Source organism: Barbatula barbatula (genome assembly GCF_947034865.1).
Source record: "Barbatula barbatula genome assembly, chromosome: 7".
In the NCBI taxonomy this organism is placed as follows: Eukaryota; Metazoa; Chordata; class Actinopteri; order Cypriniformes; family Nemacheilidae; genus Barbatula; species Barbatula barbatula.
In genome coordinates, this window is record NC_136770.1 from 20,965,880 (window position 1) to 20,979,635 (window position 13,756).

General features: G+C 39.5%; 1 protein-coding gene across 2 annotated transcripts in view; it reads left to right on the forward strand.

The window, feature by feature from the left end:
* cntn4 (contactin 4) overlaps positions 1-13,756 on the forward strand; it is a 161,752-nt gene that overhangs the window by 34,361 nt on the left and 113,635 nt on the right. The window contains exon 1 of one of the 2 annotated variants that reach the window (XM_079460381.1): positions 7,628-7,859. The exons of the other annotated variant lie outside the window; for it this stretch is intronic. The gene's annotated coding sequence lies outside the window, so the exon portion shown is untranslated. Of the gene's footprint in view, positions 1-7,627; positions 7,860-13,756 lie in introns of those variants that run through there. 2 annotated transcript variants of the gene reach the window in all.

Genomic DNA, 13,756 nt, shown 5'->3' on the forward strand with positions numbered 1-13,756 from the left:
GCATGTGTACTCTTTACGCATATCCTTGTTAGCACGTCCTCTGCTTTCGATGTCGAACCAGCGAGTGTCTAACCCCAGGGACGAGGCACTTGAGGCAGCACCTGGAACGGTCTGATGTGGTGAGATGTGCTACAGTGAGCAGGGAAATGAGGATGAGTGTGTGGCACTCCGGGGTGGGCGAGAGCCAGGCCCAGTGTTGTGTTCTCTCTTTGGGGTCTATCCCCCTCCACTTTCCCGCATTTTTATAATCTCTTCGAATCTAAAATCCATCACTGTAGTCGCTGGTGCGACATGGGTTTATCCAGCACGGATGCAGCAGTCTCTCTCTCTCTCTCTTTGGCCTGAAGCCTTAAATCTGTGAAGCTCGGAGTGTTCATGTTTCCTTAACGAAACGCTCTAGAAAAAAACTCGATGTGCTGGAGTTAGCCTTGAAGGGCTGGACCATCGGAACATGACAATTCTGTACTCACTTTCAGTTTCATGTCGTTCTAATCCTCTGTAAGTGAAATACAAAAGACTGTAACCAAGTTTCAATGTGTTCCTCATGCAAAGCTATCACATGGTTCACAATACTTTTAATATACTTTTGGAACCGTGGCACATTACGTTTTCATTTGTTTTTTTAAACCTGATATACAGTACATACAAGGGAATGTGTTGTTTTATATGTGTTCGATTTCGGACTTAAACCAACAAGCATCTCAAAGACAATGCTTTACCAACTGAGCTACAGAGATAAATGATATTTTGATATTGTGTGTTTCAGGGTTTTTTAATACATTTGCATGTCCACCAGTAGTTTTTGTGTGTCTGCATGGTCCTGGTAATCCCTACATTTTGGGGACCCACAAAATTAGTAATATCAGTCAATTTTGACAGTTTTTGTTAAGGATATCAGCTTTTGAATCATACTACATTGTGTTTTTTTATATGTAAGAATGCAGAAAGAGAGGGTTCTATGAAAGTCATTATTCTGCACAGTCAGGATGAATAAATAATGGTAGAATTTCCAATTTAAAAATTTTCCCTCAAAGTTGTTCCAAACCCAAACTGTCTTTGTTCTGATGAACACAAAGAAAGAAATTTGGAAAAATGTTAGTATCCCTTTAAATCAAAGTTAGATTTTTCGTCATTCGAAGAATTGACCAATATAAGTTTCACGTTGTTTTGATCAATATAGCTCCATTACAATTGACTAATACAGAATATTTCTGCTCATTTCAATGTATTAGCCGACACAGTGCGGTTGAACTCTGAGTTACTCATCGCGCCTTTGGAATGGATCTGAGAGCAGTGTAGGAGAGCTCTACAGCGGGTTATTTCCTCTTCAAATGCGTTTCTTTGGGAAGCAAATGGGGTGTCATCTTCTTAGGTGACAGATAACAAAAACTCTCATGCAGATTTAATAGGTTTTCTTTGGAACAAAGGAAAATAATAAGAGGGATGAGCGAACATCAAAGCCTAGATCTTTGCAGATTGTGATCATATGATGCACTGTTAGTGGATGCTGAATTATCATAAAGCGTTGGCTTTGATGGCGTTTGTTTATTTTTGGGTAGCCTCAAGTGTTTTTGAAGAGCTCAATCCCACAATGTTTTTAAAATTGTAAAAACAAAACCGCAAGAAAAATTCCACATTTCTCTGAACAAAACATTTTAATTTAAGCAGGATGCCACAATTAAGTTGCTTTGAAAAGTATACTAAAACAATTCAACGCAAAACAATACAATATTGTACAGTAACAGTATGTCAGCTAAGGTTTGAAAAGATTTTCCTTGACATTAATGCAGAGCTCCAGTGTTCTGAGTAAGAATTTAGAATAAAACTGCATTTCTTTGTGGTTCCAAACACAGAAATTGAATCTTTTGTTGTATGCATTTGTTCCGCAAGCTTATTCCGACATTTAGCCTTTTCTTTTATGACTTAAAATGCATTGTAGTTTTAAATTTCGGGGTGCTCTAAGAAAACAATTGCATTCTGGTTAAGGGGTAGTGCACTTAAACTCTGTCTTCATTCATTCTCCATCACATCACTTAAAGGACAAATTAGGGTGCTTTTCACCTTAAAGTCAATTTTAAAGCTCGACAGGCACTACCTTGGACTTTAATATGATGGGAAAAGTGGCATGAAAATGTAAAATGTAACTTTTTGTGTTTCACACGTAATAAATATTTGTTGTCCGGGCAAGATGCTGACAGCACCATTACCTTTCCCAGATTTGTGCAAGTAAATATAAAAATATTTATAGAGAATAAAGTTCAACTATTCTCCGCCCAGTTTCATTCTGTTAAAATGGGCCGGTTTGGGTTATCAATTCCATAGACGATACATTTTGGTTGCCTAAAGAACAGTTTTGTAAAATATTTGTTTTCTACGATTTTCTTTTAGTAGAAATAAGATCCTGCCTGCTCCGAATCAATTGAGTCCTCGTGAGCAACATTGTCAGAAGAGCACCTCTTGCTTTACTTCTCTCCCCGTGGTTATTTCCTTATCCCACTTCTGCTGTTATCTGTCTATCCGTTCGACTCCATACCTGCTAAAAGCCAGCGTGTGGGGGTAGAAGATGTTTAGATATTAATACCGCCGTATAGCCAACAACACGTCATTTGATTACATAAAAAATGCAATTAAAACACCCCTGTAATTTAGTTCACAAAAAACACAATGTTCGCATCACATCTATACTCTGCTGAGATCTAAATGAAAGACTCTTTGATCTACGTCTTTGACCACAAGATCTCTTAATATCGTTGTAATGCTTTATTTACTTTGTCCTACATAAAAGTGGTCTGTAAAAGACACATTATATGCAATCCTTTCTTTTCACACAGATGTACACAATTTATACAGTTATGACTTCTTTTAAAAGAAGATATTTAAAAGAATATTGGTAACCGGACAATGGCGGTACCGTAGATTCACTTCTATGGTACAGACACAAAACCAATGGAAGTCAATGGGTACCGCCATTGTTCGGTTACTGATATTCTTCAAAATATCTTCTTTTGTGTTCTGCATATAGAAAGAAAGTCATGCAGGTTTGAAATGACAAGGGGGGAGTCAATGATGACAGGTTTGGGTGAACTATTCCTTTAAAGGGTCATATACTGGTCATATTAAATGTCTTTGACACTGAATCGCTTTAGGTATCTGGCACAGTTATAGCTAAGAGAACGGCGGAGAAGTCTGAAAGTGATCGAGTCAGAACAGGTGTGTGCAAGACAGTTCTGCCTGCTTCTGCTGAGAAATCTTTCAGCATGGATTTAGCCCAGTTTGGGTCTCCGCCAACAAAAAGGCTTCCAGGAGAAACCGGGCAATATTGGACACAGGAGGCTGTGTCAACCCATAAAGCAGGCAACTTGCTAATGACTTTTTCAGAAACTAATTTTCTTCTTTGCTGCACTGGCCATAAAAGGTGGTTATCTCCTCCATCCAGGGATAGATAGAGATTTAACTGTCCTCATTGTTTATTGTTTTTCACGGAAGATTTTATATACGCTACACACGCGTCGGGAGAAAAATCTGGGATATATTTCATTCCGATGCTTGAGTCTCAAATAGTTTCTTAATTATAGGGAATGATAATATTGTAGAACGGCACTCAATGCTAATACCTCTGTGAAAAATGCCAAACGAGAGTGCTCTAGTTGACAATAGATATTTTCGCCGTGGGTCTTGTTAAACCAGTGAACAGCGTCTACCTTCTTAACAGCGAAAAACATGACAGCATTTAGGGCTGAACGGGCCTATTTGTAAAAGCTAAATAGAGGCTAGATTGAAAAGCCTTTTAAAATGAAGTAAGGCATAATATAGTTAGACGGTCATTCTCCAAAGATAAACCCAGACAGGGTGAGCAGGACTCTCCCATTATCCTTAAGGGTTTTATTTGATGATAATGACCATATGACACGATTACACCAAATTTGAAAATAAATGCATGTGAAATATTGACATCAGCTCATTACGTTATTATGTGCGAAAACAGGTTTGCCACGAGAGACGTTGTGCAGAAATTTGACATTAGACAAAAACATTTGACAGCAGAATTGACCAATCAGGATCAGTCATTTCAGAGAGCGCAAGCCATATAATGCATGGCAGATCCTCATGCTTTCCTCGGAGTAATTCCTTGCCCACAAAAATCATTCAATAATCCACACCAAGTCAAAATACAGAACGCAGGTCACCCCTCGCCCGCTTCGACCCCGCCAAACTTTAGATTTGTTTTGCCATGCTGTCAATCCAAACTATTGTGTTACTCCGTGCTCGTCGTCGAGAGCCGTAATGTAATTCTGAATGGGAAGGAAACAGTTCTCTGCGGTCATTGATAAAAAGGCCAGATAACTCCAAGCTTCCTGTGTATTCAAGACCGAATCTGCTCTTCCTGAAGCAAGCCTGTCTAATGTCTAGAACTACTCTGTATGATGCTTTTAAATGCACCAGCCGCTCCATTCCGCTCATCATTTTTAGTCTTTATTGCATTGCACAGTTTATAATCTCAGTTGATCAGGAGATCTCGTCTTAATCATATAAACCCTTTAGTGGATAGGGAATATTATGTATTAATGAGCCATCAAGATCCAACAAAGCCCGTGCAATCTGAATATCAATACCCCTTGGATACCCAGGGCTTCAGAAGGTAATTGATTTACCCGAGTTCAGCCCGAGAAAAGTCAACACAATGTGCACAGCAACTTTATTTCACGCTGCAGAGGTTTTCCTTAACTGTCTGAAGTAAAACGCCTCTGTCCGTGAGTCATTAGTGGCTTTAGATGACACCAGACAGACGTGAGTCCCCGTACATTGAGCTCAGCCCGGGAGATGCCGGGGGATCGCGTGACAATGTTTAGCCTTGAACTCCGGGAGAGATTCAATAGAAGAGACCTTCAGAGACTACAGTAGCTTCAAGACTGAAAGTAGATTTGAGCGTCCTTTTAATTACTTTACAGGGATTCTGAACTATAGATCTTTAAGTACTAAATGGAAGTATTTAAGTTCTCTTAAATGAAACAAGCTGCAGCTGAGTGCGTGTACTGTATAAAAAAGGACTTCAGAGAATACGTTTATATCGACTTTAAAGGTGAAAAAAAATTTCAATGGGAAAATACTTTCTTCTATCCCAACTATACAACAAATATTGCGTACAAATAATGTTTATTTTATGGAAACTTGATTCAACCAATGTCATGAGTTTAGGGCGGGGCTATCTTTTAGTCCAAGCGAGGGCAAACTAGTGGACTGTTTGGGAAATAAAACAGTCAATTATGTTCCATTTGGTATTATATTATATTATATTATATATGATAAGATAACAAGCATCAAAGTTGGATTTCAACCATTGATTTCACTATGGATTCAATGTTTTACACGCATAGCCTTAGCAGTCAATATTAATGATATCAAGGCTATAGTTTCAAAGACAATAATTCTTTACTTTACGAAAAAGACATGAAGAACGGTAAATCATGAAAAAAAAACTTCGTTTTTTAGACTGTGTATGATTGAAACGTTTTAAAAACAATAAGGTGTATTTAAGGTTTATTTAAATATGTCCATGCATTTCTTTTCACCTTAGATCGGTTTGTGTTTGCACTATGAAAGTATCTAATAAATCAAATGCACAAAGACGTGTCCGTCTAGCTGGTCTCTCTTCAAGGATGCTGTTCGGTTCTCTGCCGTCTTTCCTACAAGTTAATCCCACCAGGATTTCAATTTCACTTCTCTTTTAATTATCGCCTTCCCATTGACTATTTTAAAAGGGGAAGATTTTCTCAAATCCCACTTACTATAATTAGGGCTTATGTGCGGATAATGAAAATTTTAAAGGATCAAAGGTGGAATTCATTGGTAGAAGAGCCAGTATCTGTTTAATTTAGTTGTTTGCGGTGTCATCCAGAGATTGGTACGTAAAACGGAGTGCCACTATAATTATGTAAATAAAAAAGATTGGTCGCCTAAATTTTATTTTTCTAAACTATATTTAGTTGCACTATATTTTCTCCATACAACCATCTGATACTGGCAGTTTACCCTGATTTAAAAGCCTGTGTTTGACAACAGGCTTGTTAGCTTGTGCCACCTAGTGGATTAGCACCTTCCTCGTGGACATGATGTTACAGATCTAATAACAAACCATTGATTGGCTCCCCTGACAGTCTCAGTGATTGGAAATTTTGCTGTATTTAAACTTCATATGTGCTAAATAAGGATCTAGAGCATCTGCTAACAGTAGATGCAAATGCATTCCGTCTCTTTGGTGCGAAACGTTCTAAGCAAGTGAGTGCTAACCAAGACACTTAATGTAAATCTATTTCTCAAGCAGCTGTGCATGAGAAATAGCACTGTTGTTTATTTTTCAAGTCCATGCGACCCATCCATTTTTCTATCTTTGAATTGCACAAACATATGCAAAGCAGCAATAGTCACACAGCAGCACGCACATACCCGCACCCACCTCTGTCACACTGGTGTCAAAACATGTCACGCTCTTCCCCCATGCTGTTGTGTCACAGCAGACATAGTGCCATCGGGAGTTAAGCATGTCAATAAGTCCCTACCATTGATCAAGACACTTAGTGAACAGCTTATAAACCCCCCGGCACAGGTGCCTAGATAGATCATTCCTCTCATCCAACTTAATTGAGGAAAATGCGATAGCAGGGGGAGGAGGCACGGGAGTCTGAACTCCAATCATGACATAGAGAAATGTGATCTCATTAAAAGCGATATACATAATTTATCAGGTATAATGCAGCTGCTTCGTAAGGATTTCCCTATCGTTTTATTAGACAGTAGTGTTTTACGGTGGACTCCGGTGTTCCTTTGAAAAGCGCCCATCAAGACCATTCCCTTTTAAATAAGTGGATCATATAGCCGCATAAATTATGGCGAAATGAGTCATGGGGTAACAGACAGAAGGAGAAACGCAATATAACACAGAAAATAGCAAAATAAAGGCAATTAAAATATGCGTTCATTATACAAAGCATATTTACTGTATGCATTTGGCATTTTTTTAGAATGGCATTGAACCTTGGCATGGCGAATGCCACGCTCTGCCAGTTCAGCAACGGCAGTAACTTGCCAACTTGGTAAATGGCAACACGGACAATATGTTTTGTGATAAGCACCATCCTTGAAACGCATCAAAAAACGTGAAGTAAAATAAACAGGGTTATAATTAAATACAGGTTTACTGAAGAAACCAAATTGATCAACTTTTTCTGTCAACAACACCATGGTTATGAAATCAAGGACATGCTTGTATTGGGTCACCAATGTCAAATGCAAAACTACTGCGTTCCAGTGTTTATTCAAAACGACTCCACTACAAACTAATCGTTTCCTATTACGTAAATAAGTCGTTTACACGCCCTATAATTTGGCAGATCCGATGCTTTTGACTTTATAAACGCAGTTGCTCTACTGAGCGTCCTGCCTTCTCAAAATTCACAATGAATAATGAATGCCTCATCTCATGTTTTACTGTAAGTTTACGTGTCTGTCACATCAGCCGTGCCCTCGTCTCCCTCATGTTAAGTCCTCGGTCCTTCGCGACACAGAGATGCTGTGATGTCTCTGACTCTTTGGGAGTCAGGATGTGGGAGGTGCCCACCCCGTGCCACTCGGAGCAGCGCGAGGCTCAGTGCTGATGCGTGAATCAGCGGGGACCGCGCGAGGGTAGCGCAATATATCCAGCTTAACGGTGGCGTGCGCATATTTGCCCGCTGAGCGTCAGTTTTTGGAGATCCGGGCTGTTTTATTCAGGCAAACGGGAAGATTCGGTTCCGCTCCGATGCTCGGTTCAGCGAGTGTCTCGCATTAAGCCCGAGGAAAGGAAGGGTACTCGATGTATCATAGTAAGTGCGACTTTACTTATCGGCTGTGCGTTGCTCTGTACTTAGAGACCCATTAGACTGATGTCAGGTTTTTAATGTTGTACTTCATCTAACGAAGGTTTTCTGGAGAGTGAGTATGATGCTGCTTTTTTTCGGCGGGCGACCCGTTTTCCCGAGTCCTTTACTTGGAGAAGGGACGGACCCCTTATACTTTGACGCGTCTCCATTAGATGTGTGCACTACGACAACCGAAGCACTGACGACAGATGCGTTTTTATTACTGTTCGTGTAACATCAGCAGTAGTGGAATTATCACCGGTCGGAGTGACAATGTAAACAAAACAAGCAGCTATTATATATTATATATTATAAAGCCTTTTCGTATAGTTTCACTACAAATAACGGTGGAACTGTGTCAATTCGGTTACTGCGCTTTTACTACAAATTTACTATGGTAACCTAAACCATGGTTACTTTAATAGTATTTATAGCATACATGTCATACTACGGTCATTTAGAGTGCGTTTTCTTTTCTTCAGGCTAGAATGAATGCAATCCAACGATGATTTTTCTTGTCACACAGCCAAGTGAAAGTGACACGCTTCTTGATGCACGCAGGTTAAATCATCATCTCTGTTGACTTTTCAAACCTCGAGCTCGAATTGATCTTACTTACCGAAACCGCTCGTGATGGGTTGCGTACAGAGCGCATTAACGTCAGGGCGGGTGTGCATTACCGACGCTTACAGACATGTTGCGCCGGGGTTAATGATCTGATATGCCCCGAGTTTGATTCGGTTAGAGAGCCCCGTGGTGGAGACTGGAGCCGCCACAGATGTTTATTAATCCCCTCCATCGCTTAATCCGGCTGGATTTTATGATTAGTGCTGTCCACCAACTCCACAAACAACTCGGAATTTATTTATTTCCTTTTCTTTGTTGCATGAAGTCAATTATTTGCTATTCAGTTTGTTATTTGAAATGTTGTCAGTGCTGTTTGTGGCACTGTTTGGGTGTTGTTGAGATCGGAGTCCTAAATAACATTGAACTGTGCATGAGGTTGAATAGTGCAGATTTATCATCGGGCATCTGTCGCTCACAGACTGCAGCTCACAGGGTTGGTTACAATCTCATCTCATCTGGTGGCCAAGCAGATGAGGTTTTATGTGGATCATATTTAAATGTTAATCACTGGTCAGGTTGTCAACCCGGGATATGATGTATACTATTATCTTTGGCTCAAAGGATATAATTCCTGGCTTTTCTTTTCTAAGCCACCAGTTTTGAAAATTCTCAAAATGAAAATTCTGTCATTTACTCACCTTCCAGTTGTTTCAAATCTGTATACGTTTCTTTCTTCTGATGAGCACAGAGAAAGCTATTTATTTGAATGCTTATAACCAACACATCTTGCCCCCCATTGACTCCCATAGTAGGAAAAATTACTTTGTCATTTTGTTTGTTCTGTTGAACACAAAATAAGACATTTCGAAGAATCCCCTTTTGACTACCATTGTATTTTTTTACTACATGGGGGGCAAAATCTGTCTGTCATAAGCATTCTTCCAAATATATTTCTCTGTGTTTATCAGAACAAAGAAATTGAAACAGATTTGGAACAACTCGAAAGTCTGTAAATGATGACAGAATTTACATTTTTGGCGACGTATCCCTTTAAGCGTGACTGCATGCAAACAAGATTTTTACAGTAGATCATATCAGTCTAACATCTATTGTCAAAACACCACTAATGGGAAAATATGATTTGTTATTTTTGGTAGTTATTTATTGGCATTGGGTAAAGAGCACTAAGCCATCTGATATACTATGGCGACAAAAATTGTTATCAGTGTTCGGTGTTACATCAAGTAGCAAGAAAGAGGGCGAGAGACATAGCCAAAGAGGCAGAGAGAGAGGGAGAAAGTGTTCTTTCATGCTAAAAGTGCTGTAGCGTACCGACCTGTCAAAAGTGATGTAGTGCAAGTGACATTAAAAAGATTCCAGGGTGGATGCGTTTAGACGCACGTCATAAAAGTTTAATCGGATAGTTTCTGCTGGGGGAAGTATAGATGAACCGTCTCCAAAAGGACACTTCTGTATAATGTATACGTTTTCTTGTTCTATGAAAAGTTGTATGGCAAAGTAGTACGTACCAACTCCAAACCTCCGTCATTATGCGAGGTTTTGTGGTTCATGTGCCTGTTCAATGACTTATATTTAAAAGTCATTTTAATTGGCAACAAACCCGTAAAGAAGACTAATAAATAAAACGTGGTGACATTAATCGTAACCTTTAGCAGTGGCTGTGATACCTCCGATTGTACGTGTGAAACATTTTGAAATAAAACCTATAATTTAACTCTCAGCGTTAACAAGAAACGTTCTAATCTGAGGCATGTACTAGGAATCAGAGAATCGGTTATTAGTTACGTTTAGTTCCTCGTATTTTTTTGTTCTCATCTGCTTCGCTCTGAGCTGTACGCAATACCGCTTTCTTCAGGGACCTACAGACTCCCTAAGGACTTCTCTGTTGTCACAGTACCCTCCTAAGTGACTACAACTTTTACGTTTACTTAGACGAATGCTAGTGGGCGGCCCGGATGAAAAGGCAACAGAGGCGTAACTGGGAATTCAAGTGCAATGGTGGGCGCTCCCCGGTCAGGCGAAGCAGCATTTTGGACACGAGTCCGGTGAAGTGTGTTAGCGTCTCATCTAGTGTCTCTCCTCTCTCGATGACTGCACAGTAAACCAGGGTAAAGCCCGGCAAATAAAGACAAATGTTATGTGTCGCCCACCTTGCGCCTTCAGTAAGATACTCCTCTTTATGTGATCCCCTCGGGTTGTTTTTTGAAAGCAAACAGCGGCATCCTTTCTTCAAAGCATTATTATGCGCAGAAAGGATGCGGACCCACGATATGTCTTTTGCCTCCACGCATGCAGGGACTTGTAAACCTCTTGTGTTGTATTAAGATGATTTTTTTCCAGCCGTCGAGTCTCTTCTTTTTTTTCCCTCCACCCCTTCTTGCTTTTTATCGTGAGGCCGTTTGTGTCTTAGCATCAGCATATGCTGAATGCTTTTGACACCTCTCTGCTACAGAATTATTTGCATGTTTGCCAGCCATTGAAATCGATCCAGGTGACAGCAGATCAAAGGCGTGTGTACTGACAGCAGTGTACTAATGGATCTAAGATGGCTGTCAATTAGGAAAAACAATCCCTCTGGTGCTGGGAATTATTATATCTCGGCTTGCTCTGTTGAGTGTGTGAAAAGGGTATATGGAATGCGCCGCACATCCTTAGACTCGATGCATTGGGTCAGATGGTTTATTTATAGTCTTCCCCGGGCCCGCAGTAGCATTGTCGGCTAAAAGGGCAAAGCAATCGAAGACATTCGGTCTGTTATCTCATAGGCAGATCTGTGAACTTTTGGTTGTTTTTCGGACTAACGCGTCATGTTCCACATTGGCCTGAGGTTTAAGAAAGCTGACAGCATAATATAAGAGCGTAGAGGTCTCTTTCACACTATTGCACCTTTTTTCAGGGTTCAGGACCGTAACTGAGGAACTGTTACTTCAAAGCTGTATTGTTGCCACGATGAGATCAGACCCACACAAGAGTGTTTCGTGAGAAATTGCTTTGAAGAAACTGACCGATTCTTGAAGACGGGTGAAAATGAAGGGTTAGGAATAGTTGTATAGTTGTTTTTTGTCCCATTTTTTAGTTCTTAGCTTTGTCACAAGGAATTACTGTTTCAGTGTTAAAAAAATCAAATCCGTGGGGCTGTTGTCGTGTACGTGGTGCAACATGCCTGCGCGCCTCAGTGTAAAGCAAATGTTTGGGCAAATATGCAAAATACTGGGTGGTGTGGATACACCCAGTGTTCAGTCAGCATGCTCGCAGAAACCCCATTAAAACAGCACTTTTCTTTTATACTGCTGTTATTCCTGCCACTTAATGTCTCCGAGCTGTATTTTTGAGCTCGGTAGTAATGTAATGATCCCCATACATGATTGCAAGTAGACTTGTCACAAACAGACCTATCATTCATTTTAATAACAGCACCGATGTGCCTTTTTTATTATGCCTTAATGTCCAGTTATGGGAATGGACTTGTGAACGGCTTTTATTTTAGACAATTTCACAGAGCTGCAGACGCATTAAAATATATTTATTTTATTTTGGAATTTACGGCCAGAATTTTTTTTACAAAGCTATGGGGTTACATTGGCAGTACTATGGTACGATGATGGTATCAGATGATATGTTACCACAGTATGTAAGGTTCTACTATTTAATGGAGTCATATGACACGGCTAAAACGAATATCATCGTTTGTTTTAGATGTAATGCAATGAGTAAACATGATGTAAGGTTCAAAACCGCTGTATTTTCCACATATCGTGCATCTTCTCTTTGCCCCGCCTCTCTTTGCGTTACTTCCGTATACATTTGGGCGGTCTTAGTCAAGTCATACCATAAACTGACGTGGATTTGTGGGGTGTGGTAACACGAGGTCTTGGTGAGAATTCACCTTTAGATAGAATGCATTTTTTGTTCCGATACTTCAATTTTTTCAATTTTACGTGTCTAATACATGCAAGACACAGAAAACATGTATTCGCGCCTTATGACCTCTTTAAAGGGACGAAAATACTAATGAAACTTTTGTCATCATTTACTCATCTGTCACACAAAAGAAGATATTTTGAGTCATTCACTTCTACTGTATAAACACAAAACCAATGCAATTCAAGTTGTTTGGTTACCAACATTCTTCCAAATATCTTCTTTTGTGTTCTGCAGAAGAAAGTCATACAAGTTTGAAAGGACAGGCGGGAGAATAAAAGATAACAGCATTTACATTTTTGGGGAACTATCACTTTAAAGGAGTAGGTCACTTCAAAATTTGCCCCCATTCACTATCCATAGTAATTTGTGTTCCTATATGGAAAGTCAAAGGGGCAAATTATGAAGTGAACCTCTCCTTTAAGTAGTAGTATTGCATGATATGCATTTTTAAAACATTATAATAGATGTTGTGCTTTTTCTGTAGAGCAGTGATTTGTGTTTTCTGATATACGAACAGTAAATTAATGAGTAATCCTAATTTAGGAAGGTAAATAACTAAAGGATGATTTAATAACAAACACATCTGTCTCTAATAAGTGTTGCTTTGGAATTAGTTCAAATCCACTGAACTTTAATTCTTATGTGCCGTTTCTAAATGTGTTACAGACCTATTGTCTATTGATGCTTATGCAATCATGGTGCAACATGGCTTTACCTTTGGGAATACGGCTAATTGTGGGTTTCATTAGAGAAGCATAACATGATAAGACAGTTACGGAACAATTGGCTCTGTGATGCCGGCTGCATTATTTACCATTAATATTTTCCCTTACAGTTCTTCCCTTCAGTTAACTGAGGTGTCAGATAGAGGCGGCTTACATGATAAGCTTTCATAATGGGCATGATGGGCGAATTGTTTAATCAGCAAAGTGCCGCCCCAAACCACATGTGTGTGTTTTCCAGTGTTTATGGGAAATCTACTCTATGACAGTCTTCAGGGGAGTTCATACGGTGCTAAAAATGTTCTGCTACTTTTTTACTTTGGAAAACAAACAAAAGGCTTCTGTCCGTGTGGAATAGACTGGGAGGGATGAAAGTTTAGTAAGATGAGTGCTGAATTCCCGAGGTCCTCTGAGAGATGTCATGATGTAATATTTTTCAAAAGTTAGAAAACTGATCTCAAATAGGCCGGGGAGGTGTGCGAAACCGTAGACAGAATATATATATATATATATATATATAAGCGTTCGCCATTAAATTTTTTAAATAATAACAGCTGTTTGGTCAAATATTCCTTTAAAGGTGCAGTGTATAACATTTAGCAGCATTTAGCAGTGAGGTGAACCTAC